This window comes from Triturus cristatus, chromosome 10 (genome assembly GCF_964204655.1).
Source record: "Triturus cristatus chromosome 10, aTriCri1.1, whole genome shotgun sequence".
NCBI lineage: Eukaryota > Metazoa > Chordata > Amphibia > Caudata > Salamandridae > Triturus > Triturus cristatus.
Genome location: NC_140593.1, coordinates 768,774,744 through 768,782,432, shown reverse-complemented (window position 1 = coordinate 768,782,432; position 7,689 = coordinate 768,774,744).

Below are 7,689 nucleotides of genomic sequence, written 5' to 3'. Positions count from 1 at the left end.
TCCATTCTCCATATTATTTCCTTATTTTAATCTATGTATTAGACCCGAAATCATGCTTAATTGCTTGTCCATTTCATTATCCCAGCCACGTGGAGGGATTTTCCATTTCATTGCCACATTTCCTCTGAATGAAATTCCATTCTCCTCCCCACCTTCCCCATCTGAAAAAGAAAAAAGAATAGTTTATTAAAAACAATTTGGCCTAGTCATTTAAGACTCACTTCTATAAACACACTTTAGCAGCCTGAATTCTTCACTGTATAATGGGGAGAGGATATGGCGCAACGACCACAGCTTCCCCAGGAACCGGGTTCGAGTCTCAGCATCAGCTCAACAGCCTGTGATTCTAGGCAAATCCCATAGGGCCTGATTTAGAAGTCAGCAGAGGGAATACTCTGTCCCAAACGTGATGGATATCCTGTCCGCTATATTACGATACCCATAGGATAGAATGTGATCGCAATATGGATACCTGTCAAGGAGTGTTCCCCTCCGCTGAGCTCTAATGCAGGCCCTTAATCTTCCCGTGCCTAAAAAACATTTAAAAAAATTAATGTGCCCTTGTGCAACATAGCTGTTGCCCATGTAAGGCGCTCCAATACATTTGGATCAAGTTTGCGCTGTATAACACTGCAAAAATAAAAAATAACGAGGTTAGATATTCAGAAGCCCTCTCATTGTTTACACATCAGCAACACTGGTAATGTAAAATTTTCGATCCCTTGAGGTATTACAAAACAGAGACTGTCCTTTTTCAGCACTTTGAACCAAGTTTAGTGAAGTAAAAAGGAACTCACCTCTTCCTTAATAAACTAAGTGATTAATTTATGACACTGTCAATGTCTTTCAGACACTTTTCATAAACGTCAGGTCTGTAGAACAGAGATATTCTGTTTTTTAAGTAGAGGTTTTTCCAGTTTGGCCAATGCAACAATTTCTTAGTTGAAACAAAATCCTAAAATAAATGAGTAGTTAGTGGGTTTTAATGGGAAGCTGATTGGCCCTTTAGGTAGCTACCCTAGAGAGCAGTCCTAAAGTTGCGAGCAATTCTTCTGTGGGCTAGAGGTGGTTACGTTTTTGGGATTAGTCCTTCCTTATGACTCCATCCCCTCAGAAAAGTTAGGTTGGACATCCTGGCACTGATTTATAAATGGGCGGAGAGCCCATCATTCCAGCAGGGGGCTGGAGTAATATACTCCGTCCCACTGGTGCATGGAACACCTGTCACATATATAAATGACCGACAAGCAGGCTGTCATTTAAAAATATATTAGAAGGCACCGTCGCCATAGCTTTTTTTTACTGCCATTATTTTCAAAAAGAAAATCCTAAAACTGGATTTTCTTTTGGAAAATAAAAAAAGAAATTCCTCCTTGCCATGCAAGTCATCTCCCATGGTGATGGGGCCACTATTACCGTTTAACTGTTCCTTACCCCCAGGGTTTGCCTGGAGGTGATCGACAGTAAAAAAAATAGCTATATGTCCACCCATCCTGGTCAAAGTAGTCACAGCAGTAGGAAATTGAAGGTCCCCCTGCATCAAAATCTTGCCAGTATTTATATTCTGTCACCCGTTGCAATGGAGTATGCATAGCGGCAAGAAATTCATCAGCCCCTCTGACACAATTTTCCTGGTCCTCTGCTGTGACCTGAATCATTGTAATCATTGCAGGCAGATTTTCAGCCATATTAGTTTGTTGGCAGTGTGTCTTGAGATGAAAGCACTCTTATCTCCAGTGTTTCCATTCTCTTGGGATACTGGTCAAAATTTCTTTCTATAGCTAATTTAAGGTTATTGAAGAAAAGTGTCTGCATCTCTATACTGACCAAATTAAAACTCTACTGAAAGAAATACAACTAAGCATCATTTGTCTCACCAGGGGAGGTTTTTCTGGACCTATGGCAAAACAATATCCACAAACACTCTCTATGGCTGATTGATGGAGAAGGTGTCCTCTTTCCAGTTAAGGAACACCTGCTGTGCTTTCTGACAGTCAACATCATACTGTTTGACCAGTTTGAATTGTATTTTGGTAGAAAGAGAATAATTAGTTGTATTCTCATATTCTTGTGATAGCAGAGAGCCATTGTAGGCACAAAGTCCTTCTGTTACCTTATGTTATTGTGAGTCCAGTATTATCTCTTCATATTGGAAATTTAAGATTGTTTGTGGGCAAGAAATCTCCTCCTTATCTTAACATTGCATGGTGTGGTGAAATATTGGCAGAACCAAGGAAATAATTTGATCAAGTATAGTCTTCCCCCTGTGCTTTAAAAGGACTTTTCCATTAACTTCTAATGGCAGTTTAAAGTTGGAGGACTTCATGGAGAGCTCTAGTCCGAATAGTAATAAAATGGGAGTTCAGACTTCCTATATTCTCAAGTTTGAGTACTTTGTTAAGTGTTTCAATTTCTCAAAGAAATAACGTGCTGTGATTTCTGGCAAAAGGCCAAAAAAGATCCTCTTTCACATAATAAGTCACCACCACTTTTAATTTGGAAAACCTTTTAGAAGAAATAAAAACTCTGAAAACAAAGCAGTTTGCTCATGGGCAAATCACACATGTCCAATTACTCCATGAATCAATATCACCTGACACGTAATCCCATTCGGCCTCAAACAGGAGTTGCACCCAAAATAGAATTAGCCTCCTGATTGCATTCAGAAATTCAGAGATGACTATTTCATCTTGCAATGGTTATAGCTGGCATAGCTTTATTTTAAATAGAAATCACATTTGGCACACAGTGATGTTTTCAAAATGTGAAGAAATTGGGTAGGTAATGTTATGCTTCTGCGTCCAACATAAGAATGGTAGACGGATTTCAATGTCATAAGTCATTTAGGGCCATATGTAGGTAGCCTAACATTTACCACTTCATAAATACCAAATTTTACCGATTCGGTATTTATGAAGTGGTGAATGATATGTAGGTAATCCATCGGTAATATTTACCGATTCGGAATGGGTCGGTAATTTACAATCTGTATTTACCGATTCGGTAATGATGCATACCTTCCCAATGATTCCTATGGGCCAGGAGGCCCATAGTAATCAATGGGAAGCCAGTTACCATTACCGAATCGGTAAATACCGATTCGGTAATGGGGGAGCACAATCAAGGGTGGCAGGGTGTCACATTGACACCCTGTTGCACCCCTGATTCCTGCATGTGTGCACATGTGGCGCACATATATGCCCTAAGGGCATGTATGTCTGCCACATTGCACACTTCAAAGTGCACAAAAATGCTTTATTACAGCTAATCGTCATTTACCACCAACTTTTAGTTGGTGGTAAATAACGAATCCCCACACCAACCACACACTCCCCCCACATATCATTTCAGGATTCGGTATTTACCGAATCGGTAAAATTACCGATTCGGTAATTTTACCGATTCGGTAAATTACCGAATCCTGAAATATGCCCCCTACATACCAAAAGCCTAAATACCGGTCGGTAACGGGATAATTACCGAAAATCGGCCGAAAATCGGCCGTTACCGTAATCGGCCGTAGGCTTCCTACATATGGCCCTTAATGTTGAAAATGTTTCTCCAGAGAGAAGTGTAGAATAATGATAGATATTGGCAGGTTTAATAATAAATAATCTGCAGAAGTGTATGGTTCTTCAATAGTGATTACGTTTTTATGAATCACATGAAAACTGCTTATATAACAAGCATTAAAAATGCAATAGGTCTCGCCTTTCATTAAGTTAAAGCCATTTACTTTGCTATACAATACCATTAGCAAAGCAAATGGCTTTCACTTAATCAAAGCTTGTTCTGCCTAAACCTTCTATAGCACCAGGTTTGCTCCCATTGTTTTGCTCCATCTGCAACCTATTCTGCCTTCCCTGTGACCTGAAGTGCTGTTTTGATCTAAATGTAACCCAGTTCTGCCGTTTTGCCCAATTTGTGACACATTATTTATGTTCATCTGGTGCATCTGTGACTTCTATTTAGTTCAATAACTTCTGCTCTATCTATGACTCTGTTTTTATCAGTTTTGATCTCTGAGCGACTTGTTTAGCTCGCTCTGTTCTGCTCCAATTTCCTCCATCTGTGGTTTAGGACCATCTTCCATCTCTTTTCTTCATCTGCCTGGCTCCATCTATGAATCCTTGTTTTACTCCCTCTGTGATGTTTGCTACCTACACTTTTGTTTCACTCCAAAGTCTCCTTCGGCAGACAACCAAAGTCTGAGGGCCCAGACGATTTTAACCTCTTCGACGCCGATGACGGAACGGTTCCGTCATGCACGTCGGTTGGGCTGTGCTTATGACGGAACCGTTCCGTCATGGCCCCGCCCGCGCTCAGATCTTTCAGCACCGCGCGGGAATCCGCGCAGCGCTGAAGAGGTTAAGTATTCCCAGAAACCCCTTTCTACCAACTACTCTGCCCCTCCAGATTTCCCCAGCGGCGCCTTCTGTAAGAGAGGTACCACGAAGGCCGAACACCAGCTTGGTGGTTACGTTAGACTGCATTACTTAACTCAACTAGCAAAGGCCTGTGAAAATAACAGAGCTATACAATGTATCAGCACAGCCGACGTTGAGAACACCCTGGACACCAAGACACCCGATTTGCCTTTTGCGCCTGTGAAAGAGGTGATATTAAACCATTTTCATTGCATTACTGCTGTATGAACTATATACGATTAGAAGGCTTGCATTGCTATAATATACACCAAACTCCAATCACCAAAATCCAAGAAATAATATACAAACGCACTCGACCAAGTACATTTTAGAGACAATGTTATATACTTGCAACAATTCCGTATGCCATATTACAACGGCACTTGCTAGTCTCTTATATCCCATCTACATATCTTACTCTAAGCCTAACTAAAAAACATAAAAAACACGGACACCTCTGTGCACCACACAGAAACAAAGTCCTCTAGATGGCAGAGTGCAGCAATGTCAAGAGAGCCCCTATACCCCATACGAATGTACATATCGGGCCTAATACTAGAAGATGCCTCAAAAAGTAACACAGCCACAAAGGAACACACTTCCATGGAAGTTAGACAACTGGCTAATGACACTTTGCAACACAAGAGTTCCCTGAGGCCCAGAACCCGTGGGAAATAAAAAGAAAAGCATGGTTCCTTGATACACAGAACTACACTACCAAGGCCCCCACAGGATCAGACACTTCTTATTCATACCATCCACTGATATAAAACTTTACTAAATAATATGTAGGCCATTTTGGGGCAACTTCAGTCCAGTCAGTGATAATCACAGATCGGCAAGGGGCGCTCAGTCTCCTAAAGGGCTACTGGACGTACAAATATTAACAGTGTGCTGCTATACAGAAGGCGCTGCACATAACAGAAGAAAAGCAGCTGTCGTGACAAGGGCTCAGCTGTCACCTGTTAAAGACTTAAGACGGCATAACAGGTTTCTGTTCGGTGATATGACTGGAATAAGCACAGAACACCGACTAGCAAGGAACGCGCTATTTTTGGATTTGTGTCACCGAATTTAGATGTAAAACGCAGGAAATGTTTCAACTACCAATAATTGCTCCTCAGGGTTAGTGCAGTGCCATTCGGAGAGAGAACAAGCTATCACCGTGAAAGCGCAGGGCAGGAGTGTTGTGCTCAGCGCGAGACGTGCACATCGCCTGTTATGTTATGTTATGTTATGTTATTCTGAATTTATTAAGCGCACGGGCACCCAGAGGTTTCATGGCGCTGATAATGAGGAAAGAACGAAAAACAGTTAACCTATCCCGAAGCTTGCTTGAATAGCCAGGTCTTCAAGGCTCCCCGAAACTCCATAAGCTTGGTACATTTCCTGAGCGACAGGGGGAAAGAATTCCACAACTTTGGGGCAAGAAAAGCGAATCGACACCCGCCTTGACGCTTCCGTTTGAAGGAGGGTAAAGTGAGAAGGGACTGATGAGCAGAGCGAAGATTGCGGGTAGGCTCATGTTTGATTATTAGGTTGTTAATGAACATGGGACTGTCCAGGCGCACACATGGTTTGTCTCCCTTCGGGCACCAAACCGACAACAATAGTCTCGCCAAGGCGTGCAGCGCGCATGCGCTGCATTCGCCAGGTTAGACCTAAAAAGGAGGTACCTGTCACAGGTTTGAGGGCATGTGGAAATATTTTCTTGAATTATACATTGGGTAATCAAATACCATTCATATTGAATGAAAACTGATGTCTAGCCTTTGTCCCCCTTTTTTCTTTCTTTACTGTCTTTCTTCCTACATTCTTAAATTCTTGTGTCTCCTTCCTCTTATCTCATGAAATGGATGTGGATAGCATTCCACAAATAGAAATTCTGCAAGGGAAACATCCGGAACAACGAGGCCGGAGCCACGAGTTCCGGAAGCCCGCAAGCGTAACCACGCTTGCTCGAACAATGACTTTGCCTTAACCACGCACATGCGTGGTTAAGGCAAATGCGCTGTTCGGAATGGGCGGGGAAAGAAGCTCATCAGGATGCGGACACAGAAAGGTAAGTGAGGCTGGGGCCAGGTCTCGGGGGGAGGTTGTGGTAGTTTTATGGAGTGGTGGGAGTTCGAGATAGTTTTAAGGGATGGTGGGGGTTCGGGGTAGTTTTATGGTGTGGTGGGGTTTCGGTGTATTTTTAGGGGATGGTGGGGGTTCGGGATCATTTTCAGGGGTGGGGGTTCGGGGGTTGTTTTTAGGGGTGGGGGTTCGGGGTAGTTTTATAGTGTGGTGGGGGTTAAGGGTTGTTTTCAGGGTTGGAGGTTTGGGGTAGTTTTCAGGGGTGGGGAATTCGGAGATGTTTTCAGGGGTGGACAGGGGTATCAGGATAGTTTTCAGGGGGGGTTCGGGCTATTTTTTTAGGGGTTGTTTTTAGGGCTCAGGGGTAGTTTTTAGGGATTAGGGGTGGGCGGGGACGTTTTTAGGGCTCAGGGAAAGGGGGGTAGTAACTTTAGCCGCGCATACCCCTTTACCATGCATGCCTTTACCACAAAAAATCGTGGTAATGGCATGCGTGGTAAAGCAATGCTTGGTTAAGACGCGGTCGTTGTACATACCATGTTGTTTAGGAATGCGGGATTGAGGAACTCTTTGTTCCGACATGTAACCGCTTTTCAATCATTTGTAAATATGTTCTGAATATGTCAATTACTTTGCTATATTTATGAGTTGCTAGGAGGTGTTTATTCTAGTATTTGGTCATTTTGTTACCCTGAGATCGTTTACCTGTTAATTGTAAATATGAGTTACATTTATGTGTATTTTTTAAAATGATATATAAAAACAAAAATAACAAATACAAATTTTGAGCATCAGTTTTGTGCTACAAATATTAAAGTATGTTTATACAGTCTTGTCAAAGTTAAGTTGCAGTTTAATCAAAGTCTACAGTGAGCGCATGTGCCTTTTTGTTGAAGGTGAATGCTAGACATTATACTGGCCAAAAGAGACCTAGAAACTTGTTGGGCAATTACTCCAAAACAAAAAATATTACTCCAATATAAAAATGTATTTTTGGGGGATTCTGGAAATGTTGAAATATTTAGCAAAATTTTTATGCAGTCCAAAAACTGTTGCCTCTGCTCAAGATTGAGATGACTGTTAAGCTGTCATTTTCAAGGTAAAGAATTTTGGCTTGGGGTTCCCTTTACCTAACGCTGACTTGATTACAGATGATATTTCTACAACCAGCTAGATTACTAAAAAT